General features: G+C 41.0%; 1 protein-coding gene across 3 annotated transcripts in view; it reads right to left on the bottom strand.

The window, feature by feature from the left end:
• The window catches only part of BACH2 (BACH transcriptional regulator 2), a 160,595-nt gene that overhangs the window by 100,491 nt on the left and 33,426 nt on the right, over positions 1-26,678 (bottom strand). For all 3 annotated transcript variants that reach the window (XM_085318727.1, XM_085318725.1, XM_085318726.1), the window contains exon 2: positions 14,899-15,007. The gene's annotated coding sequence lies outside the window, so the exon portion shown is untranslated. The remainder of the gene's footprint in view (positions 1-14,898; positions 15,008-26,678) is intronic.

The following is a 26,678-nucleotide window of genomic DNA, read 5'->3' as shown; positions in this document are numbered from 1 at the left end:
CAGGTGCCACAAAACGCCAAAGGATAAGTGTTATTTACCTTGATTTATCTAGCTTGACTTCTCCAGGAATCCCACCTCCCTTTTCAGGTCCCCAACCCTGCAGAGAGGCCAAGTGCAGCTCTTCCCGCTCATGCAGAAGTTATCTCAGGTCACTTCAGCAGAAAGAAGTAAACAGAGCAGTAGCACAAGAGACTACACTGATTTCATTTCTATCATCTATGCCGATTATGGCAGGTCTACCACAAGTCTGTGGAAGCTGCAGGATTCAGAACAGGGCAACGCTGTGCCTTCCTAGAAGAGACTGCTTTTTAAGTCCTGCATCTTTACTCTCACACAAAGCAGAGGAAAGTTAAAGAAATTAAAATATTTTGTGGGTTATTTTTCTCCTGTTGCAACAAAAACAGAAAGGTAGAGTCATGATGGGAAAGAGATTCAAAAATAATTCCCTGTTGTGTGAACTCAAGTCGGTTTAACAAGAAAAGCCAGAAAGGCCACGCACAGTAATGCTGAGAAAAAGGAAACGGTACTTCATTTTAGCCAGAGTCATAAATCTTACCAGTGAGTCTCTAACGGCCAAAAGGCAAGCAGGGGAATTTTTATACACAGATAATTAGTTGCGAGCTGATATCAGGTTTACTGTGCTGTGTATTCTGTTTGTGTAGCACCAACTACACACTGCTTTCTGAACACTCAAATCTTTTTCTGTTGTGTGAGGTTTTGGCTGCCTCCCTGCCATTGACTTCACTGGCAGATGCACGGCTGAAACTCCCAGAACCTGCTATAAGAAAGGCTAGATTGAGAGGTGTATTTCTGCTCCACAAACACCTTTTGAAGAAGAACCCAGAAAGATTTCTTCAAAGGAGAGTGTGTTTATAAAATTGCCGTCTCTACTATATAGCGCATGGATAAAACCAGACACAGACTAATGGCCTTGTCCAAGCATTAACACTCTCATCCTCTTGGGTACAGACACCACTTGGGAATGCTGCACAGGAGATGGTTTGTCCAGGGAAAGGGTTGACCCGTCAAGGAAGAAAAATGAAATGCAGTAGTGGACATTCACTAGCAAGAAGATGCTGCCAAGCTGTTTAATGAGGACTAAAGTCAACATGACACTCTCATCACCTGCTCTGGAAACAGCACAGCTCATAGTGGGAAGCTCTTAACCCTTGCTCTTCAGCCTCTTATTTCATTTCAGACCATGACCAAACACTTCCATTAATGACACATATGTGAAAAACACTACCAATCCTACCAGTCAGATGACACTTTCAGTTAAAGAAAAACTTCTTTTCAGTTTCTAGATGAGATGATATTCCAGGACGGGCATGTGTTAACACAAAGTTGAGTGCTCTACTTGCCTACAAGCACTCAGGACATTTTTGACATTACCTTAGAAGGGAATAATTTAGTCTAGAGGAAAAGGTCTGGAAGTCTTCATCCCCAGAAGACTCTGCTGAGTTAGAGAACAGCTCAGACAGGACGGCAGCTTGCTCCTTTAAGACTGGCTGACAGATGTTTAGTGGAGCGGGGAGAGTCCGCCCCCTTTCATTAGGATATCTGAGACGGTGCTGAACTCAAGGTCATTCCCTTCGCCTAAACATCTGCCGGAGTCTGAGGCTGTCCGCATGCAGAGGGAGCGCTGGGAGGCCGTGGCCGAGCTCTGGCGGAGGCACTGCAATCACAGCCAGGGAACAAGCGGCTCGAGGAAACTGGATCCCGCTTTGCGGCAATGCAAAGAGTGCCCGGAGGAGCTGCGGTAGGCTGCGGTCCCAACAGACTACCCCACCGCTGCTAACTGCTTTCTGCTCATCTTCCATATGCTTTTTTTCCTCACTCCTGTGCAAATAAGCAAATTCATCAGAGGTCACACTCTGTTGGTCTGGAATAGCTGGAGACACGTAAGGCGGGCTGCAGAGCAGACCAGCTCCACTGGCCCCATAAGTGTCCTCTGCAGAGGGTTAAGCAACAGCACTCTTGTCCAAGGCTCTGTTCTCTTGGTGCCACAGACTAAACCAGAAACCCAGTCTGTATTTATTGTGTTAAACTACAATTAAAATTTTTTTTTCATTATTCAGCCTAACGGTACACAGCTGTCACAGAAATCTTTAAAACACATCACTGGCTCTCTTTGAGCTGATTATCTGGATAAGAAATCATAGCCAAAAGACAGCCAAAGATGTGACCAAATTTAAACTCTCGGCTGAGCAAAGAATTTCATTCAAAGGATTGTATGAAATGGGGGAGGGGTTACAAAACAAATGAAGGTTTTGTTTACTATTGGTACAAACAGCTGAAACATCCTCTGTCACTTGGTTTAAGAATCAACATACACTAGACTCAAAGCAATGCTGATGGGTATTACAGCTGTCATGTACATTTATGTGAATGCCCATATTCATACATTTTTTCTTCCAGACTCGAACTGAGAGAAAGAATCATCTAATAAATCTAACTTTATGCTGAAGGAACCTACTTGGTATACAGAATAGCTCCAAGACAAGAGTCCTTTCAGTTGCATTGCTTCAGCAGGTTTCTTTGGATAGCACAGCATTTTTCTCCTCAGTTCAAGACAGTTCCATATATTTGCTTTTATTTCTAGCATAATGCTTACTATTCTGATCAGAACATTCTGTAATCTTGTCTGAATGTTTTATTATTAGTTCCTACCTCCCCACCCCACCCTAATAATTATTCTCTTGAGAGGTAAACATTTCAACACGAGTTACTTTAGTGAGAGCCATGAATATGCATTATTTATTTATTTAGGTAAACAGTAATTAAGAAAATCATCCAGACCATTTTCTCTACGAAAATTACTCCACCAGCCTTGCAGTGGGAATTGCAAGCCCCTTAAACATATACACTACTTTGTCCTCCTCCGCTGTGATTTTCATTTGCAGGCTTCAGGGCACATGGCACCTGACAAGCGAAGAGTCCTCACCTTGTCTAAAGGTCATGCAGTGAATCCAGAGCACCTAGACTGAGTTTCAGTGACTAGCAGTATGTGCTCACACAGCAGCCAAGAGAAGAGCAACAGCACCTGGGGTGCAGAACAAGCACCAGAACGCAGATGTCGGCTCCATCTTCCCTAGGGGAAGCTCAGCTCTCTTTTCTTCACAACATTTGTTTAGTACCTTTGATATCCATTGCTCAATATGCTGACTTCTAATTTTCTTGCGGCAAGACCACCTCTATCAACAACTCCACTTCGATGGTCCCTATCTGCTCTTTTTTCACGTGACAGAGCAGTATTTCCTTACAAAATGGGAGGCATGACCAAAATGCAACAGCATCTCCTGGGTTTCAGGGTCTCAGGGTCCAGTCAGTGCTTGGATTAATGGACGTGCACAGTGGCAATCCCTAGTGCAGCATTACAACGAAAGCATGCACTCGTCAAGCGATGGTAACGAGGCTCCTTCCCCACAGCCCTGAAAAGGCACACTGTGGGACATGGCAGAGCAGAAGACGCAATGCGTCTCATTGGGTAGGAGCCACATGAGCTGCCTGGCAAGGTGGTAGGACCAGCACAGGAAGCAGCGGGTCTGCATTTGACAGAGAAATGCTTGGATTTGTTCCTCCCAGAGCAGTGAGATGCCACTGTATGCTGTATATATAACCTATGTACTGTACACTAAACAAACAAGTCACTTGATTCGATTCCACTGTTGTGGATTTTTTCCTTGATATTATATGACCTCAAATATTCCAACATCCTGTCCTATCTAATACTTCACCAAGTTCTGTCAGATGCCGTGACAGAATGAGACAGCACTACAGGCAATGAAATCATTCACAAGGAACTCATTTTTTTAAACTAAAAATTAGACATGTCAGATAGTCCTGGCATGGTTGATCATACAGCCTAAGGATCATAGAGGCTCTACAGAAAAGGAATCAAAATGTCTCCCAAAGACAAATGGATTTTCACACATCTAAAATTAATAAGTAAATAGATAAAATTGCGGTCTGGGCTTTGTTTCAGTTTTCAGAGCTAATTTCCGGCCACCGTTCAGAGAAACGTTTTGCATTTCAGTTTCTGAGTCACCAGTTTTAACAAGTGCACTTGCTGGAATTACTATGCATGGGATCCGATCAAAATATTTCGCTCTCTGAATCAAAGTTCTTTTCAATTTTATTGATGCACACATATGTATAATTTTAAAATGGTGACTGACAAAGCAGTGTTGTGTGGATACAGTCCTGGTGTACGATATGCTCAGAGCAACCCCATTCCACAATGCACCAAACATCCCACTGAGACAGGGGGAAGCGTCCTGAATTCTACCCAAACATTCATGTACACTGGTGCTGCTCTCTTGCATCGCTGTTATAAAACGATATACGCTTCCAGAAACATCTTTAAACATAACATATGAATGAAAATCATTCCTGAAAAGAATCTGTTACGAAACTGAAAATCGGAGACCGCCGCAGTGCTGTGTCTAAGTTGAGTCATCAGTTCCCTTTATAGCCTAATAATTGACACTGCCTTGATCAGAATGACTGATCCGAATGTTGCTTTGTGTTTGTGTTTTTTTGTTTCAAAAAAAAAGGAAAAAAAAAAAGAAAAGATTTCCTATGTAAACAGGCTGTCTATCGTCTTGCAGGAGTGTTTATATTTGCCAGATTGTGGGGAACATCTGTCAAAAACAGATTTTACTCTCTTCAGTCAATTCAGTACAGTTTGAATCAGATTGTACTACAAAGAAACCAAAACTGAGTCTTTTGTTACGGAAGAAAATATGCTGCAAATTCTCAGTGGAAGCCCGGATTTATTCCATTTTCTTGGGATTAAATGCTGCAAAGATTACTGCAGAGTTCTGAACTCTTCCCCTGGAGGATTTTTCCCCAAAGGAAAATGTTGGGAATTTAAGAGCTTCCTGTTTACCCCTCTCCCTGCACTTTCCAAAATAAAGTATCACCTAGGAAGACAGATATGAAAAAAAAAAAAAAAAAAACAAGGTTCAGTCAAACTTCAGAGCACATTGATTTTTCCACCTTTTAACAACAGTATTTGAATAACAGAGTGATCCCATTTCCGGCGCCTCCAACATACACTCCGACATATCCACATTCTTCAGGTTATATCTCCGTACATCAATTCATTAATTATTTTCACATGTTTTAAATGGTTAAAAATCAAGTGAGCTTGCAACTGCCTCTAGTGGTGTTTTCTGAGGATCAGGCGACATAAAACAGCAGTTGCTACAATGAGGATAATGACAATCCAGCCAGCCATAGTGTGTGTCTCCTGCCAGGGAATATGGCCTGGAATAGCAAAATTATTAGAACAAAAAAAGAAACCAAAGGCAGAAACAGGTGGGAGATTTCAACAATGAAAGGATTAGACCAAACTATAAGCATGGAAACAGAGAGGAGATGAACCAGGAGCACAAGGCTCAACGGGTACCACTCAGGCGTTAAGTCTGGTATTGAACAAAGACTTCTGTTAGATGGACTAGTAATTTATAGATTAAGGAGAAAGTACAGAAGAATTTAAGAACAGATACTTGCTCCCACTAGAAGTATGTTCCCAGATACTTCACAAGTTAATGGCCATGTCTACATTAGTCTTTGTAGACTGTATCTGCTAGTGCTGGGAGCTAATGTGATGTCCATTTTGTGCATTTTAGCTTGGTTTGTGCAAGATACCTTGGATAACTCAACCTTGATGCCGTGGACTGAATGCTTATCAGCAGTTGAAATATATCAATCTTCAGCTGTATTTCTGGAGCACACTTTTCAGCTTAGTTTAATTCAAAAGATATCCAGTTCATGAGCTCCAAGACTACTTTCCAACACAAAACAAAGCCTCACAGCCAGGGACAGCTGAAAGATTTATTTCAGAAGAGCACTCTTGATCCAAACTATAAAGCTGATGTAGACACATCCAATAGAGCTCATAGATTATACAGCACACTACTAAGTCTTAAAAATAAGACTTGGAGACAGGAAAGGAACCGGAGAATACTGCAGCTCTGGAGAAGACACAGGAGGGTCCACTGAATCAAGAGAAGAAATGAGTATTGAAAAGGTAGATTTCAGTATAAGAAGGAAAAAGTCAAAGTCCAGAAGGAGTGCAGGAAAACAGGAGATGAAACAAATGGAAAAAAGGAAGAAGAAAATGATTTACTAACTGCAGATGACACTAGTTTTTACTTCCCTAATTGTCCTAGATTGTTGAACATGTAACTAATACTTAGACGTATCTGCAAAATGTTGTAGTCTCCATCCTTCAAATGAAGCAGAATGAAGTCTTGCTTTTCAATGACTGAAAAAAATCTTAACACAAGCAATTTACACCGGTCCTTTGATATAAGAATGACTGCATAGCTATGTTTACAAAACATATCTATGACAGAACTAAACCAAGTAATCTCAATTATAAATTAGAAATGATGTCCAGAAACATACAGCTTTATCTAAACCCAGAACAAAACACAGTGCATGTCATCAACCTTCCAATAGATCTAGGGAATCTTTCATATTTTTCTGAATGATACTTTGACATATGTTGACGGTTTTAGTGAGAAATGGTTAGATATGTTCCCAAAATGTGAGGAGATGCACTGTTTTGTGTCAGATTTGAGAAGAGATTGCATGTAGTCAGTACTAGTATTACCTATTAGACCTATACCAATACAATTTTTTGATTGTCGCTTTTTCAAACTCTTTGAAGTTTTGCTGTTCCCAGGTACAAGGGTGGCAATACTAAGACGGAGGCAGCAGGGAAAAACCGAATGGGAATTAAGGCCACTTTGCAATCTCAAGCAAGCAAGTGGAAGAATCACTTCTGGTTTCATAAGAGCACTGCCAAATCTAACAAAATGTTTGCAGTCTGGTACTGCATACCAGTAGGCAGTTATTAACATCCACTAGTGTTTTGCCACAGGCTAAGCGGGCAAAATATGAAGTGACTATTTATGTCTGCTGTGATTGTCATTTAGTTCATTTTGCACCAACTTCTGAATGTCATGATGAAAAAATACATATATAACAAAAGCATGGGGAACGAAGAAAAATAAAATTTATCAATTCATAAAGAACACAGGAAACTAAAATAACAATTACTATATTTTAAATATCTATCTAGTTCTTTATATCAGCTTAGCTCAAATAGAAAACTTGAATACTACATTTATTTTCTCCTTCAGTTTCATGCTATCCAAAATCAGAATCTTTGTATCGGTATCATCTTCATCACAATTAAGTCCTATCACCCAAAAAAGTAGTAAGAATCAATGTGCACTAATCCAAACTCAAAGTCAATTCCATAACTGGAAAAAGAAAGAGCTCTTTTAGAGAGTCTTCTTCACTGCTCTTAAATTATGGGTGAACCAGCTTCTAAAGTCTCAGGCATAATCCACGCTCACAACTTACTCCTGTATTAAAAATATGCTCTGCACCCACTAATTATAGTTTAACTCTTGCCATGTAAAAGAACCACTCTTTCCAATTCTCATGGCTTTTGGAGTTTTTAACTCATACCACAAAATCTGCCCGTTCTGCTTTGTTTATCCTATTTTGTTATTCTTTGTAGTCCCAGCAGTTGTTTAAAATTGTGGAAAATAGGCAGTTGCATAGAGAAGGACCAGTACAGCAAATGCTGTACGAATCAGTGCCATACCAATCAGTGTTATTCTATATTTTATCATTTGTGATACCAGTGTGCCAGAATCAAGAAAATCAGTTACTATGGGTCTGAGAGTCTGTTTTTCCTCTCCAGTTTACAACAGTATAATACTCGGAAGAAATAATTCAGAAAAGAAGCATAGCCATAGGTAAGAACTGGTAACTTAAGACTGTGTTTGGATTAAGGATTGTGGTTTGGGGCACATCTCTGGGAAGCAAGATCAGCAAACTTTGCTCTCTTGGTTCAGTCAAAGAGACTTCCCACACTACCTGTTCAGCAGTCATCCCAAATTACTCACTACCTGTGCGTGTGTCTTGGTTTCACTGAAAAAGTCTCTACTTTTCCCTGAAGCTCTGCAAGCTAAAAACTTAATCTAATGCTTTCCCATGAGTTCACAGTGGCTAATGAAAAACACATTAATGAATACTTGGGCAAAAAGGTTCTCCACAATTACAGCATGCAGTCATAAAAGCCAATGTGAGTTGGCCAGTGAACACTTCTATGTAGAAACTGGCTTAATACAATTTCCTACTTGGTAAATAGTAAGAGGAAGTTCTGAATAAATGTTTGTTTTCACATATTTATTTCTTCTACACTGGGTGAGGCAAGACAAAAGGATGTTTAGTGATAAAATGATTTCAGATTTTGTTCTTCATGCACAATTTTGGTCTATAAAATTATAGGGCTTTTAATCTCATATACATTGTGGATTCTATAATCATCATCTTCATAATGAAACCAGACACAGTTTACTTCCCTTTCCCCCACCCCGTCACCAGGAGGGCACATTGAAATGAGAGAGTTAGTCATGTAAAACTGACTGAAGAATACTACGCCACATTTCAGTCACTTGGCTTGATCTCCATGCGAAATGATGGCATTTAAAGTTGTTTTTGCCAGCTTTAACCAGAATGAATAGGTCAAGAAGCAACATAACCAAAAATGTAAAGATTATAAAACATGCAATTTAGCTTGTCTGTGGAAAAGGCAGAAAACAATCGCTGGGTGTTTCTACAATTCCTTTTGCTCCAGGCAAAAGTAGATTTTATTGAACTGTAATCTTGGATAAGTATATTGAATCTTACAGCTAAAGCCAATTACACTGTGTTAAATAGCAGGCTTCCTGATTTGCAAGAGGAAAATTATGTCTTGTGTATAAAACTAAATTAGTTCAATAACTAGTTACTTGTAGCTTGGGCGTGGTGTTGAAACAGCAATGGACAGCCAAGCTGTTGCAGCATTTTCAGGCAGTACTACTATAAAGCTGTAAGCATGATGACTTCTCATGCTTACCAGAAATCCTTGTACTTCTGCAGTTGGGAAGACTGGTAACCATTAAAGGCAGAGAGGGGACACCCAGTGGTGGCAGTGCCACGTCTCAAACATCCGTGTTTTCTCATGGCAGGAGACTCTAAACTAACCAATTTTGGAACGGAAAACACACAATCCCATAATTGAAAATCCTCATGCTTAGAGGTTTGGATTAGATGCAGCAGCCAATTCTGAGATGCTCTGTTTCCTTCCAAGCAAGAAGTGAGTCCTTTACTCAACTAAAATGGGAGAAACTCGCCTGAAATCAGTGGAACCATTCCAGGTCCATCAAGGCTTTTTACAACCTAATACTGCAACCTGTGGCTCAAGGGGGCTCTAAATCACAGATTTGCCAGGGCATCTTCCCAGTGTCCGGCACAGTCCCCGTGTGCCTGCTGCCTTTGCACAGATTTCTGCTCCTGGCTGTGGTCGAAGGCTGGCCTGACAGACCTCTGGTCTGACCCAGAGCAGGTACTCTTATTTGGCAACTGGGTTCAGAATTTAGGCTACTATGTACTGTCTTTAACTGGGGTCCAAATGTGAAAACAAAATAACAAAACGAAACAAAACCCTGCTTCATGAATGAAGAAAAAGGGCCCACAGATGCAGTGGAATTGTGAGGAAAAAAACACAGGAAGGCGACTTGATGAGAGAGTTACTGGAGAAAAGCCAACCCACCCAAGACAAAGACAGACTGCTGTTCAGAAATAGCTAGAGGAGGGAGGACCAGGGAGGTGAGGGGAACAGTACATGTTGCACTACTGCTGTATCCTACACAATACAAGTCATAAGAATTAAAAAAAAATTCTCAGGGAAGGGCCTGGATAGACAGAACAAGGGGCAAAACGAGGTCTGAGTAGGGATCTTCAAAGATGGCAGAGGAAGCATTTATGTGGCCACAGGAAGAGGACAGAAATACGGCGAGCATGGAAGGATATACAGGTTCCAGTGAGGAAGATCGCTTATCAACCCTGGCAACATGGAGAGAGTTGAGTGTCAGATCAAAGGAAGGTTTGTGAAAGGAAAGCCAAAAACAGGGAAGGCAGTAAGAAGGTGGCAAGACAGAAAACAGAAAGAGCTGTTGTAGCAGAATCAAAGATAAAACCAAAGTGGCCACGGTCTGAACAGGAACCTGCTTGTACTTTCAAGACCTTGTCAGTGACTAGAGAAGAGCATTACTAATGTTTGGAGATGAAAAAGAGTCTATAGGCCTCCACACCCTCTTCCCAGAGAAAAAAGAATGCCAGTAAATGGTGAGAAAAGTCTGACTCTCAACCCATGTAAGGTAAAAGGACAGACACATCAAAAGGCATGTGACTTGTCATTTCTGATTCCTTACTCAGAATTAGCATCAGCACTGTGTGAGATTCATATCAAAATCTCTTAAATGAATATTTGCCTATCAGAGGCTGAGTGGAGGAGCAGAGAGGCTAGAGGCCAGCTGACCAATTTAGTTCCAGTGCCCAGCTATCCAGAAACCTTCAGCAGGTGCAGCAACACTCTGCCAATGCACACCTTGCCAAGAGGCCCGGAAGGTAATGACGATTCACTCTTATATCCTTCCTCAATTGCTAGGGTCACCTTTGATACCTCTTGAATAGGCTCATGTTTTCTTCAGTTTCTTTCTTATGAAAAGGCACAACCATATTTAAATGTCAAGAGATCTCTGTATAATTCAGGAGATGACAGAAGCTGTAGTTTTTATCCAGTTGGGTTTGTGTGGGTCGTGTGTGTCAAGCATATATGAATGACTCAAAAGCTATCAGGAGACAGACAGTGAGAAGAAAGGTGAGAGACAGAGAATATTCCAAATGCCTACCACAAGGGCAGGCAAACTCCATGAAAATCAGATCTGAAAGACTCAAAAAAATCAACCTCCTCAACTTTCTAGACCATGTCCTCTACTCCCAGAACAGTGAAACACAAGCAGCATGGGGGACTAGCCTTGCAAAGAAGCCCATCCCTCTCACTCTAGCTCCAGATGGGCTCTGCGCACTGTAACATCCAAGTCTTTCGGAAGCATCAGTAGATTTCACCTTTACAATGCTCTGCTGGAAGGGAGGATGATGATCTCCATTTTAAAAATGAGGAAGTCAGTCATGGGGCAGATTAAGCAGCTTGCCCCAGAACACACAGGAAACCTATGACTGAGTGGGGGAACTGAACCCCGACCATGAGTTCCAGTTGAGTACTCAGTCCAAACCGGGTGTCCGACAAATCAGCTTTTCTACTGGGACTCTGAAATTCAAGAGTTTTGTGCATTTTTAAATGAACGTGGTTCTTTCATTTGTCTAGCCACTACATTTCATTTCACTCACACTTCTGCTTTGTAGAAGCTTTTATTCTGGTTCTTTTATACTGTGGTTAAAAGAAAGAAAGACAAATATCAAACAGCATTTAACCTTCACTATTTGGTCTTCTCCCCTGCCAGCATTAACCTCTCTCTACCTCTAAGAGTTAAGTGTCCTTCATTTGTACACTCTGTACTCATAATCAGGGCTTCATCAAAATACCTCTGTAGTATCTAGAAAGAGATTTCTTATTCAGAGTTTCAAAGAATTACAGCAAATGCTTATAGTAAGCAACATTCTGAGGCAACAGAACAGATCTAGTGGGAAAACAAGAGAATGGAGACGCACAAAAAAGATTCTAAGTAACTGTTCCTGTATTGCCAGGCAGTATATCAAAATGAGCAATCAGCTAAAGAAAAGCTACTGGAAAGTCATTGCATTAAAGTGCCTAGAATGATTTGCTGGCTTGGCTAATGAACCACCGTCCAGATATGACCAACGTACTCTCAGTCAGTGTACTGCAGCACTAAGGTAAAAACATGTTTTTATGGGTAAAAACATAGCGTCTCACTGTCATCATGATAGTGGTTTAACTGATACTTGAAAACATTTTCAGATTTTTTAGTGAACAGCACATAACACATTTCTAACACAAAATTCTGTAGTATTACATTAGCTGCAACAAGCTGCAGCAAGTTAAACTGTTATTTCATGAAATAATTCACACTGGCTGAATTCTTTACAAAAAGAGGTTTGAGAGGGAAAAAAAAAGTAGTTCATTTTCACCTGAGTGTAATAGCTACAAATAAATTCAACAGTAAAAAGAAAAAAACGTTGGCTATTTCTGAGAAAATACTGCAAAACCACTAACTTTTTGAAAGTGGCCAATATGCTATTTTCAGCTTATTTGGATGAAGCCCAAACTATCCACAACTAAGGTGCACCAGAAGAACACAACCATTCCACTTCAACCACAGGCTTTCATCAGCTTTTGCCCACTGTGCATCCATGGCTATCACGCCTTACAAAATAACTTGAAACTTTTATGCTAAAAGCATCTAAGCAGCTGCAAAAATAACCCTCTGAAAATATTTAAAACTTAGTCCCATTCAGCAGCTGAAGAAACAATTACCGATTGAAAACTTCAGTGTTTGATATTACTTAATAGTTGGGGAAAAGCTATTTGTGAATCATAATTAACATTTATTTAACGATTTAAAAACATGTATCTACTGTTTGAGACTTCCTAGAGATCCAATATGTTGCCTTCTGGCATGATGACGAAGACTAACATAGTTAAATTCATATGACATGAGGCAGAAAGCCACACTGGAATAGTGAATCCTTTGAGGGATTGGTGTAACGGAGAGGGCACAACTGCTGCAGCAGTATGCACACTGGGATACGATACAATGTCAGAACCTGGTCTAGGAAACAAGTTGTGATTACTTTAGCATAAATTAAATTCACAGCTTCAGCTCCTGGTGCCACAGTGACTAATACATTATAATATAACAAAACACCATATTGCTAAGGGCAATAAACCCCAAAGTTCTCCTTGAAATAGCTCTAATAGTTATTGACCACGACAGCAGTGCCATCCAGGGCACAAGGTCGTAGTGAGCCTTCCTGCTGGTAGGTTAAAAGACCAGTTGCATGAAAAGACCAGAAGTGCTTGTGACTCCAGAGGCAGCCAGGCACCTGCCTCCTCCACTGAAAACAATGTGAGCTTGTGCATGGACTCATATTCCACGATGAGAGGGACCATTTTTAGGCAGAATGTCAAAAATATAAATTTTGTTTTGTTTTAAATGCGTTTTTCCTGAAGCAGTTGCTTCACTCTTTCTCTCTCCAGATGTCAGAGCTAAGGTTCCACCACTGATAGCAAATGGGTCCTTTTTTCACCTTATTCCCATCCAACTGTGGAGATTCTAGCTGAGTGCTACACTGCCCTCGCAGGCATAGAGCAATGATAAAATGGTAGTCAGCACACAATATCTGGCAGACAACGGCAAAACAAGGATTTTTGTCAAGCACAACCTCACCTGGAGAGTGATCCAAGTGTGTCAGTTGACCAGGCAGAACAAAAATCCACAAACAAGAAGCCTATTCCAAAGAAACGATTCAATTATTTTACCACCTGGGGATGAAGGACTGAGTGTTGGGATTAGCACTTTTTTTCCTTCCAACTAGCTTATACACTTCAAACATAACCTATAGGGACTACTTTGCAAGGTGCTGAGCAGTGTGAGCAACAAGTAAAATACACAAACATGTGCTTAACTTTAAGTGAGTTGAGTCCTGAGTTACTAAACCTCTTGCCCTCTTTCTCTAAAGGGACCATATTGTCAGAGGCCATTTGGAGGGAAATGCACTTAAGTCATAAATATTTCTCATGTCAGAATAACCCACATCATCACCAGCAGAAAAATGAGGGCAATATAAAAAGAAATAAAATATTTGTAAAATTTTAGGTCACAAATACCCACAAATGGATTATACTTTTAAAACTGACTGTATAAATCGCATTATGAGGTTTTCTTGGTGCAGTTCTCAAAGTTTTCTAGGCTGATGATGTTCATTTTTAAGTACAAACATGTTTTCAATGCCATTCTTAATGCAAATGGCTCTTAACCTGAAACAGAGTCTTTTTCATTCACATATATTCATCACAGACAGATCCAGGAGACCAAATCACTGTTGTTCAGAGCCTGCTGAGGTTCCCTTGCCATACACATAGCATGTCAGAACAGACAAACCAGTTCTCTTTTCTGACCAGTTAGGTTACCCATGGCAGTTATCCATGGAGTATTTCAAATCACAGTAAGCAGATCACTGTTCATGGCCCACAACAGCTGCATGAAGTGCTTGCACTAGCAAGGCTTTTCCAGCATAGCTAAAATGCAGACAGGGATGAACACTAAAGCCATGTTTTAGCCTGCAGAAGAGAAGACTGAGGGGGGATCTTATCAACGTGTACAAGTACCTGAAGGGAGGGTGTCAAGGGGACGGGGACAAACTCTTTTCAGTTGTCCCRTGTGACAGGACAAGAGGCAAAGGGCAGAAATTGAAGCACAGGAAGTTCCACCTGACCGTGAGGGGGAATTTCTTCCCTGTGAGAGTGACGGAGCACTGGCACAGGTTGCCCAGAGAGGTTGTGGAGTCTCCTTCTCTGGAGATCAAGGCCCGCCTGGGTGCAACCTTGTCTAATGTGCTCTAGGTGACCCTGCTTGAGCATCATCTAGTTTGGACTAGATGATCTCCAGAGGTCCCTTCCAACCTTACCGATTCTATGATTCTATGATTCTGTGTTTCTGAAAAACCATATAGGCCATGGAGTGAAAAGCTGCACAGGTGAAAGACAAAACACATCAATATTTATTTTGCCAAATTTCTTGCCAGACTTATATGTAGCTGCCTAATCTTAGACATGTTTCGCTATTGCATGGTAGAGCTTTAGAACAAGCCAGCAAGAAGACAGGGATCTAAAAGGCTTTAGCTAAATGTTTTAGACACACGAGCATTCACATCCTCATGTGCATTGCTACTGTGGATCAAATGCGACAGTAAAACTATAAAATTGTAGGGAGCAATCAAAACATCCCCAAATCCCCCCAAACCAAAGAAATTACTTCATGTTGCTTTTTGAAAAATACTTACTTACAACCCAGTCCGGGAAATGATTCCCAAGAAAGCCAACTGCTGCTTTAGACGGTTTACTGTACGGCGTGGCTCAGCTCTTTCACATAAGAAGCACCGACAGTTATATCTAGAAAAGGAAATAAAACCAGAATCTTTTGTGAGCAAATACGCAAATAAAGTCGTCTTTCTTTTTTAAATCATAATCAAGTTAAAACTAGCTTTAGTAGTAGGACTGTATAAAGTTCTCATGCCTCATGCCAAGCTTAATGTGTGCTGTCCATTTACAGGAATGAGCTTCAAATCACAGTCAACGCCTACCTAAGCAGCTGAAGATGAGAGCGCCTGTGCTTGGGAAAAAAACATGCTGACTATATCAAAGCAGTGAACAAACTAGCACAGCTGTTTTTTTTTTTTTTTTTTTTTTTAATCTAGTTCTACTTAAAGCATTCTCAGGAAACGCAAGATGAAAAACTGGCTTTAGTGTCAAAAATCTAGGTGATTTCAGTAAGGCCAAGAATTCCAGGCACTAAGTTCTTTTTCTCTCTTGAGTGGGTGTTCACTTGCAACTTTTAGACATGTTAGCAATTCAATGACTGAACGAATTAATGTTCAACTTAACAGTCATTGTTAGGTTGGGACGTTATTACTGCTTGTTCTGCTAAAGTGACAGATTAAAATAGGGTTGTATCTGAAAAGTTGTTTTCTACAGTATATGCTCCCCAGCTTTTCGTACTGAATCATTTTCTTCCATCATGTCAACTCCTATTTTACGAACCATTACTGTGAACCCTACCACAACAGCTGGGATAGGTAGGGAGAAGAAACAGCACAGGGGAAGGCAAGAAGGGAGACAGCGCAACCCCCATCATTTCTATTTGGTTTGCCATCTATTTTTTTTAAAGTATTTTATGCCCTTTATGAAAGATTTTGCAACAAAGGAGCATGCTCAAATTTGCAGAAAAAAATTCTGCTTTTAGCAGAAGCAAGCAAACAGAGGTAAAATCCAAAGTAAAAGAAGTACAGAAGGGCTCTCATTCATTGAGCCATCAGCCTAAGAAACCTGTTCATTGTCAAGCACTTTCTGGAGTGCGAGATTGAACCTGCAATTTCTCAACAAGTTTGTAACATTAATGGCGAAGCCAAGCCAGAAATTTCAAGGTTGGGCTGACTAGGTTGGAGGGAAAAAAAATACCACCGCATATCTAATTTTTGCAGACTCAGATCCACTTTGCACTAGTAAATGAGCTTTCATCCTTCCCTTCTTTCTTTATTTTTTTTTTAGGGTAGATAGCAAGCTGCTGACAACTCACACCGTACTAAGAACTATTCACACTGCACAAAGTGTTTACCACTCACAACTGATGCTAAAAATTAATTTACAGCACCACTACAGAAAGCTTCGACAAATTGTCATGTGTTGACACAGTCATAAGTTGTTGGTTAAAAAAAGTAACACTTCCCTCTTCTGCCACCTCATGTTTGAGATCAGGGATGGGCACATTATGCAAAGTTTGAGGGTTTGTAAGCTTCACAAATGTTTGGGCTTCACAAAACAAGCTAGGTTGTGAAACTTTTTTCCTCTTACAGTTAGGCATGTGTTTACTGCCAAAAAGATTCTAACAAGAAAAAAATCCTTTTCCATCTACCCAGATCTGTGTGTTGTGTGAAGCAGGAAGAAAAGGCTGTAAAATAAATAATCTTGCATGACACTTTTTCTTCTCTGTGACCGATAACATCAGACCAGTGACAAATACCCTGTATCAACTATTCAGAGCTGCAGACACCACCCACCTACTGTAGAAAGAAAAAAAGCACAGCTCCAAGTAAGAGTTTTAATTGTTCTCAGCTGTCACTTGTTGTCTTAAGTGAACGCATTTATTTCCCAATTCTTCTGCATAGCTCTATATGAAAAAAAGCAGTAGTGTTCATCAGACGAGGTCCAAATTGATTTATGTGTACTCAAGATAGCAACCATTAGTCAGCACTTGTGCCCACGGCAGCTCTTAAATAACTCTTCCTCTTCTTGTTCAAGGCAGGATAAATAATCTGTCTTGTTTACGCCTTAGACTCAGTAATGGGCAAAGTGGTGGTTTTGCCTGAAATGAGCAGTGTTTCAGTAGGTAACATGCTAATTAAAATTGTAAGCTGCACACAAGAATAAATCAAGGCTAAGCCATAAGGCTAAGGCTGGAGAGACTCAATCAACAGGAAATAAATAATGCATCTATCTGGCCAAGGTATAAAACACCTGTATCTTTAAATTTTATTGAACCACTTTGCAATTCTGTAGAGAAGCTCACTATGGCCTTCAGCTGGCAATCAAACCATGCCGTTACACTGCAGTGTCTGTAGTATCAGGACATGAGGATGGCAAATAGAAGAAAGAAGTCAAGCTGGGCCCTTCACGAGGCAAAATCTCAAATGCTAGGACTAGTTTAGGGAGGCAGCACATTACTGTGAAATGAGTATTCTTCGCCAACGCGCTTCTTGAGGAACACTTGCAAGCCACTGTTTTATGTTTAGCACCAGCAGCCTGGACTGGAAGTGCCCAGTTACCCTTTACTAAAGTCAACCACCCCTTCGAGCATACACTGTGTACGGGTGCAGAGGAACTTCGTTCAGCAGACTGACTTTGCAATACAGGGAATTCATCTTCCTTTTTCCTCCAACATTTGTACAAAGAAGAGAGATGTTGTGAGTGGTTCCTAAGTCATAAAGAGAGGTAACTTGGTACCTTCGCAATCTGCTCACCCTAGCCTGTGCCTATACTGGGGCAGTCAATGATTCACATATTTCTCTACAAAACCCAGGACATATGAAACCCAGGACTCTAAAAAGAGTTCCTGCAACACAGTAAGAGGGATGAAATTTCATATGGACACTTCCCTTGTTCATACCCCACTCACCTTTTCTGAACTTCTTTCTGTTAAAATGCAGAACTCTAACACCGCACTGCTCATCTGGCTTGCTTTGCCCCAAAGCAGAATGGTGTGCAAATTTGCTTGCAACAGCTTGATTTTATGGCAGTACTGAGCTAAATGCTGGTATTTTTGCAATAGATGGACATGGAGAATTGATCAGCACATGCAGAGCCACTCCTGCTTGCAGACAAGCACTGTATGTCCCAGTACCAAATTTCTCCATCATCTTAGATGTTACTCTGACAAATGACATTGATTACTCTTTCAGATCTAATGGAAGCAGAGACACTGAGGATTACACATGCACATCATACAGTCAAGATGGACATTATCTTGTGCTGCTGACTGAAATGACATCGTCCATGCTTAATTAGTTTAGATAGCTGTGCATTTAGAAAAGCAATCAAGTAGAAACTCCTATCTCCCCCTTCCTAAGTAGCAAAAAGTTAGAAATATTTTCAGTGCATTACACGAAATGCACTGTCACTGGATTCAGTCCAAGAGTAAATGAGGTTGAAATAAAGATGATACAACTTTCAGCTTGAAAACAGCAGCTGTGTAAATACCTCTTCTTTCACCCAGAGGGTAACACTAATTTTTCTCTAGACTAGAGGAAAATTGATAAAATCTAAATTCTGTTGTAAGTTATCTCCAGTGCCCAAATACAACGTCTCACAAGCATTTTTGTTCCTTTGCTGTATGAAAGGAAATAGAAATAGCTTAAGCTCCCCGAGTTCTTATTTTGGGACAGAAAAAGCCCGAGACATCCCCATTAAACCGGTGAACAACACTAATTTGGAAAAAAAGGTGGAACTGTTCACATATACTTTTTTGGGGAAAAAAATGTTCATTTCTATTAAAAAACATTCACTTGGGGCAACTTCCTTCTTGACAGATCCACCTTGTGAATATGGAGAAGCCACCTGCAAGCAGAAGGGCCTTTCCTGCCCACGTCCCTTGCCTGAGCTCTTGCCTGCTCTAACCAACGGTCTATGTTATCCTTGTTTCTGCGGGGCAAGGGGAAAGCTCCCCCCGACCTTCTGAAGTGCAGGACAGCCAAGAAGGCTTCAAAAACTGAAAAACGGAGATCAAGTCAGTTCTGTGGCCTTCCTATGTCAGACCACGCTGCTCTGACTCTCAGGTTCTGGCAGGAAGAGGATGGCAGAGGCTTAGCTGATCCCACAGTGAGTCCCCCTCTCACTGCTGTGTGCATCGCCATAAAGGAGAAGCTCGCTCCAGCAAATCCTCTCCAAGATTTCCCACGCAAGAAGGGAACATACGAATTTATGCTGCTGCCTTGGTGATGCAGCTGTGTATCCCCTGTGACGAGATAAAGTACAATATACTGAGAAATGTTTTAGTAGCAACTGCCTGCATGTGGTGCAGATTGTGTGAAACAGATGTTCCCTAAATAGAAAAAAAAAAGCGGTGTTGCAGCTTTTTTGTTCCCTGGGCACCACTTTTCCAACCAGAGAAGGCAGAATTACTGCTCTGCAGTAACCCAGATACTTCAGATTTTCTGGGGTTTATGAAAGTGTCTCCTCTCCCAAGGCAAGTGACATCAGTGACTAACTCGAATGTGGGTAATTTTCCTGTCTGTATTCTACGTTCGTCTTCGTACCACTGTAAAGGTCACAGCGTCATATCTCTTACACTGAGGTCTGCCGCCCACCAGCAAGCAGGGAGGCAGCTCATCTGGACAGCCTCACAGGACCTCCTGCTAGCATTCAGGGGAGCAGGGAAAAAGCCCTGTAGCTTCCAGCTGAGGGGGGGATTCAAAACTAGTTCAGTTTCTGAAACCTTACAAAGGGACTCAGATGTTCAAATTACCTGGAACGGAAAAGATCTGAATCTGCACCGACTTGCTTAGCAAAGCCCAAGCCCAAAGAAATCCTTCCCCTTCTGACTGTCCCATCCCCTCCCCGAACAGCGGAGGGAGTTACGGGAAGTGAGAGCTCTGCAAGCATGAAACAGCGGGAAAAGGGACGAGATCTTTGTTCATGCCTCTGTGGAGCACACCTTGTGCTTCCACTCCTTTAAAGCAGAACAACTTAGCGGTTCTGTGAAGAGGTTAATCACTTGAAAGCCAATATCTCCGTTTCCCTCTTTGCAAGCTCTGTCAGAAAAGGAAGTGCAAGAATCCCTCCGTAGGCAAACTGGGAACTGCCTCCCCTCCCCGACACACAAGCGGACTCTCACGCATGCATATAGGCATCCTTTCCCTTTGCTTTACAACTGAGGCCTTTTTCTAACTGCGTACATTAATATACTATTCACAACTTTGCTAGTATTACATCTGTTGCATGGTGTCTAACAGTCAATGCCAGCATTATCTATAGCAATAACTATGAAGCAAAACATTTACTTCATTGAAATAGGACCCTCTTCTTCCTGAGTTACTTATTGCTATTTTTGGTCAAATAAATCATTCAACTTCTTCCTCAACTTGTGCGCGCTGTGGTGAAACTTTTACCAATGCCAAAAGCATTTTGGCTAAGAAAAATTCAAATGAATATATTCCCATAGCTGCTCTCAAATCAAATCTCTACTTCTTGCTTGGACAATGTCATCCATTTTTGATTTTAATGCAATGCTCACCAACAAATGAACTTAAAGATTCAGTTAAATGGCAGAGCACAACTGAAGGTGCTAGTGATATCTATCGCACAGCAAAAATCACTCTTTATAGAGCACTTCCACAAATGAGCATAGAATTCTCTAAATGTTTTTGGGCCACCTGATGCCAAAAAGATAACCAGATAACTAAGACAATCCAGACCTGTCAAACAGGTATGAGACTTAGGGAAAAAAAATTAAATCAGACCATTTTCATGAGTATGTAGAGAAACCCTCCCTTCTACTTCATGAGGCATTGACTTGCCTGTGCAACCTGGTTACAGGCCCAAGGAAAGAGCCAATCCTGCAGCGATCTTTTCAGCGATCTGCCTCACCCACTAAAATACAGCACTGCAGCCAGCAGTCCTTGACCCTTCACTCCATAGCGATCTCCACGGCAGAAGTCATCGCTGGAAAGGCAGTAGCCAAGAAAGCTACTAGTGTAAGATTCATCTCTTACCCTGCTATAGAGACAATTCAATGAAAAGGAAAATACGAACCACCTCCATGTCCTCTGGGGTAGTTTTGTTTCATGGGGTGGGTCAAAGAGCAAAGTGGGAGGCGTGGTGGGGAAAAACATTATGTGTTTGGCATTTCCCCCTAGATTACAAAAACCTCCCCATCTGAGAAATTGCTGGGCTGCAGTGAGGATGTTTTCAGAGTGCTATTTGTTCAGCAACATGGTTACTGATGCTAGCAGTACAAACAGCGAAGCGGGTATATCCAAAAGTTGCATTCAACACAAAGCAATGAAAGACCAGGACACACGAATCAGATCACTGCATGATCGTGAATTCATCCAGTTCCTGTCTTTCTGATGACTTTCCACACCATCCAAAACTCTTTGGTTTGGATTTTAGTCAAGTCTGGCTTAAAGCGCTCAACTTCAGCTGTCAAAAAACCCAACCCTGCTGGAATGCCTTACTCATAACGCAGCCTTGCAAAAATTATTAGCTACGTTACAAGGCATTTCCCTTTGGGGACCAGAAGGGGTGAAGAAAGGGGATGGAGAGTGACAGTTTGTGGTTTCTAATGCAGCAGCAAAATAAATAAATAAATAAGAGGAATACAGGATATAATGTGTTTACATTTGTCAAAACAAGTTTCCTGGAGACACTGAGGGTTCATGCCGCTGAGCTGTCAGTTCTACGAGGAACTGCTGCCTCATGCTATCGGGAGGTCAGTCACTGACCTACTTTCTGATAGAACTGAATTCATTTGCTACTTCTGTACACAAACCTTTTTTTTTTTTTTTTTTTTAAAGGGATACTCAACAAACCCATATAAAGCTGCCTTTTAAACCAACTTGGAGCTTCAGCTGATGCTCTGCAAGGATATTACATATCCTGGCAGAAGGCCCACTACACTTGGTCTGCTTATTCTTTTGGAAAAATCCACACAGAGCATTTTTAATGACTTCATGCTGCAAATACATCTTTCCCTCCTGAACTTTTACATTACACTGATACTAAAATACTAGCTATATAACCCATTACAGACCGTAAAGGATGATAGTACGACAATAACCTATACTTCGCCTAGGCTACTCCTGAAATAGATGCCCATTACAACAGGATTAGCTCGCCAGATAAGACAGATGCATGATATGACATATTTGCAGGAATAAAACACAGAGTTATTAATAGAAAACAAAATGGGTATGGGAAACTTTATGAATTATTCTAAACACCTATTGATCTGATAATCCCCAGCACAGATGCTCATAAAAAGCATCTGTGCCCACCAGAAGAGGACTGTAGGAGCACTTAAACTAGAGGATAATACTGAGAAGTGAAGTCGCAGAAATAACAGCAAAAGAGGTGCCACCTACTTATACTCATTCCTTAATGGCTACATGCACACAGATCTAATGTTATTAAACAAATCCTTCCATCCAACTACAACCATGATTCATGGTGTTCTCTTGTAGAACTTCCAAATCTCTGGATTATTAGAAGATCAGAAATAAACTCCTGCAATTATACTTAGCAATGATATAATTGAAAGCTTCGCTGTTTGGATAGACACAGCTTTCCATCTTTCTCAGGCAACAGCACTATTTTTCATAAAGAGAAAAAGCTCCACACTGGTCATTGAAAGCAGGGCCATGCTACATTGAGGCCCTGGACTAACATAAGGAAGATCAGAGCCCATCAGCTAATGCCAGCCTCCAATTTCTTAGGCAACCTGTTCTTATACACGGGCCACAATCCTTCATCTGCAAAGCAAGGATAGCCACCTTCTCCACGAGCATGGCTTACGCAGTATCAAAATGTCAAGGGTGAGACTTGTGCCTTATTTTGTGTTTCCCAGTAAAACAATGGTGAAGGCAGTAATAATTACCATAATGCAAAGCAATTACTAGTATCAAAACAGATTTATGTTCACTCGTTCTTGGACTTCACAAGGCTCAGGCTGCCAAAGATAACGATGCCAAACCCAGCACTTCCAATTGCAAGTGTGTTTTTGTCAACCTTTTTAACTTTCATCTGTGCCTATTTACAAGACCCAAATCTGAAGTTCAAATAAATCCAATAATTCACTCAAAGCCACTAGGATTTGAAAACACTAGGGAAGTGTCAAGGTGTCATCTAGCTTGTTCTGCTGAGAAGAGTACTTTAGAGTTTCACAGAGACATAGACAAGGAAGCTATTTAACGAGATGGTGGCATACTGAAACATGGATGGGTAAGTAATTAATAGCTACCTTCTCTAAGTAAAAACTTTTCTGAGAGAAAAATCAGTTTATATGGAAAAATWCAAGTCAATTGCTGCCATTTTGGGTGGATAAGAACTGTCATGCATGTTGGCATCTCTATCACCATTAAAAGATTTTAGTCCTTTGAAGCAACTTATAAAGACTTTCACAAAAAATAGCACGTAGGAAGCAAGGAACTAACATAAGGAGACACCAAAGAAATGTCAAAGCTGGTAACTAGAATTCTGATGAAAACATGTCATAAAGAATCCACGGAAAGGGGAGAGAACTTCTCCCACAAAAAAGTTAAAGCCCAGCTAACAGGTTCATTTTAGTGCCACGGGAGCAAGAGTAATCACACGATTGCACAGATGCCATCATTAGAATATACAACATTGGCCAAATAACACCTATAYATTAGTAGCCCAAAATATTTTCCAGTTAGAAAGGTGCAAYACTCAACTACTGGATCATCACATTCAGAGCCCTCTAAATACTCATGTGCAGGTTTCTTTATCAAATTTCTCTGCAGCTTCTAGTAGAACATATGGCACCTCAAAACAAACAATACAGCAAAGAAGAAAAAAAGCCATGCTCCAAGAAATAGGAAGTACAAATCCATTAATTAAGCATTTAATTCTTTTTCTCTCTCACGTCTGTCTTCACAGAYTGAAGTCTCTCTCGGCAATCAACCAATTTTGGGATTCAGTACTGTCATGCAAATCATGGCAGTACTTCAGCTAGAAAGACACTGTCAAACATAATGAAGTTTTGCTTCCGCTTGTACCCACACTGGTGCTGCAYGCAGCATACACGCTACTTCAGAGAGACTACCTGGTGATGCAATGTGGGACACAGGCCTTTAAATGCCCTGGTTTACAAGGACTGCAGACCAGGCATAGCAACAAAGCCACTACTGAATCATGCAGATGATTTAAAGCACGTGTCACAGAAACCATATCATGYTGTTGTATATTATGTAGACATAGCACCTAATGGGCTTTTGGTACATATTAGAGAATTTTCAATCATTTCATTTTATTTCCAACTTTCTAGTCACAAAGCAGAAGTCCATCTGCATGTGCTTCAGAGATACACAYTATAAAGATGGAAAAAAACATTCATACACTAAAATGCATGCAATTATCAACAAAAATAATTTTACCATCAGCATAAAGGCTTACTACCCTGGTATTACGTAGAGCTAGAAGCATGCACTGTGATGTTTTGTACCTCACAGAAAAATGGGGATATTCTCTCTTTTACCTGTGCATGACTATTTTCCAGCACTTTTTAATCATAATTTAAACCTCCTCTTATTCTAGGGACACTATCCTGTGTCCTTTGCTATGGGGTGCTGCATATACAAGCACAGGGACAGGCAGGGCAGAGAGATTTCACGTTTGGAAGAAGAAAGGATGCCACTCTAATTTGTATATTAGTTTTTAACAGCTTGTTCTCACACTGATCCTACTGGAATTGGTGTTGGCAGAGACAGAATAGTAGGCAAGGATAAACGAGATATAGTTCATTACACTTGAGGAACACTTTTTATAAGGCTTTGCAATGTATCAGAAAGTCATCAACTCAACGAACTGTTTATCTGTATCTGCTCACCCACATGAAGAATGCAGTGCTAATGTCCTTACCGTAAATTGCATTTGCAATGCACATTTGGCCGCCTCACCTGAATTATTCCTGCTTTATCCAGCTCTCCTAAGCTTTAGCCTGGCTTTCAACACTCCCGAGCAGCTTGTGACAGTTGCCATTTGAAAAAAGTAAATTAAGCTGCAAGCTCTCTGGGCAGGTTCTGTCACTGTGTGTTTATGCAGCATATAGCACAACGGGGCCCTGACCTCCTCGGCCTCTGGGCATCGCGGCAACATAAATGATGATAACCCAAATGTCAACAGAGTGCTCCTTTTCCYGTTCTCTAAACTACATATTGGTCGAAACTCCAGAGGGGCAAATAATCAGTCCGGGAACAATGACATGCTTTAGACTGAATGTCGCGTGATCCAGAGCTCAAAATAGAAATTTACAGGACAAAAATTTCACGACATGGAAGTCTGTAGCAAAAAAACCAGAAAGTTGCACTGTCTAGAATCTGTTTCCAACCCCTACGAAGTCCAAATAGCTCAAATACACATCTGTAAACGCTGCTCTCAGAGTAAAAGCTATTTTAAACTAATTTTGGCAGCTACCAGGAGTCATAACTAGGTTCAATACACAAATGCCAGTTGTAGGGTTTTTTGCATCCATCTCGAAACTACTACTGACCAAGCATTCAKATAGGACACAGAGCTGCTCTGCTGTGGAAACTCTCGTGCCTCTGTCGTCCTTTAAACCTGGACACGGGGTTCTTACAGCTCGCAGAGCCCATCTTTACAGCTCCAAGGATGGATGATGAGCAGCACCAATAAAATTTAGAATCTTAAAAGTTTCAAAAGTTTTCTTTCCATAAAGTAAGTGTTAGACAGAAAATGCATGACAATGAGCTGCAAAAAGATTTTTTTTTACGGGCACTCACTTCAGATCACCCACATGACTCATCCACTTTGTCACATTTCCAAACTTCTGGTAATAAAAAAAGCTTTTACAATTGTACATAATCATGTAGCTTTTTTTGCTTGACGTATAAAAACATCTAGTGTATTTTTTTGCTTTATGTATAAAAGCACCCAGTGTATTTTTTCATTTTTAACAAAAATAAACATCTCAGCACGAGTATATGGATGGTGATAACCATTTACTAATGCCTGAAAACCTACCATTTTCTGTTCCTAGCTACTTCTGAGCTTCTTTTTACCTTTGTCATCAGGCTCCYTGAAACACCCAACCAGTTTTCAGTTTTCCAGGCAGAGCCCTTCACAAATGCCTGTCTATCCTGAATTTAGCACAACTTGTCATTCAGAAGAGCTTCTTTCCTTTGTGTCCCCTGAGAGCACAAAGCTCCCCACTCCCCACTCCAATGCACAATTCAGGAAGGCAAGGTTAAGGTTTATGGCAACACAGCACAGACTGGAATTAAACGAAATATGTATGGAAAGACGCACCGTAGCTAAATTTCAGTTTTCCAGCGTGCACCACAGGAACGTATACATCATCAGAAGAGATTAGTGCGGATCCCAGGCTACCCTGGGCATGGGGGGGAAGGAGAGGACAAGTAAGGGAACTTAAAAAAAAATGAAAAGAATTTTTGGTGGAGATGGCACTACAGAACTGCAGAAGGAGGCGAGGGATTTTCTGCAGACACAGTGAGGCCTCCAGGGACAGCAACACGCCGGGGAAGCGATGGGGGTGGGAAGGGATATTGTTTAAACAGCATTGCTGGCGGTGCACGAGGTCAGTCAAATGAGGTCATGTCACTCCTACAGAAACCTCTACCCGAATTAACACGATGGGCAAGAACGATCGTCCTTACAGAAAAAGTGCAATGCAGAGSCATTGGTCAACTTAAATAACCCAGGACTCAGCTTACGGAAGAAGCAAACCCCAATGTACAAGGACCTTCCTGACAACTTGGAGGCACATAAACTGCAGCACCTGAAATATATAAACAGA

The sequence above is a fragment of the Rhea americana genome, unplaced genomic scaffold (genome assembly GCF_003343005.1).
Source record: "Rhea americana isolate MKP2758 unplaced genomic scaffold, rheAme1 scaffold_55, whole genome shotgun sequence".
NCBI classification, from domain to species: Eukaryota; Metazoa; Chordata; class Aves; order Rheiformes; family Rheidae; genus Rhea; species Rhea americana.
Note: the sequence above shows the minus strand (reverse complement) of the source record. Positions and strands in the feature narration are given on the sequence as shown.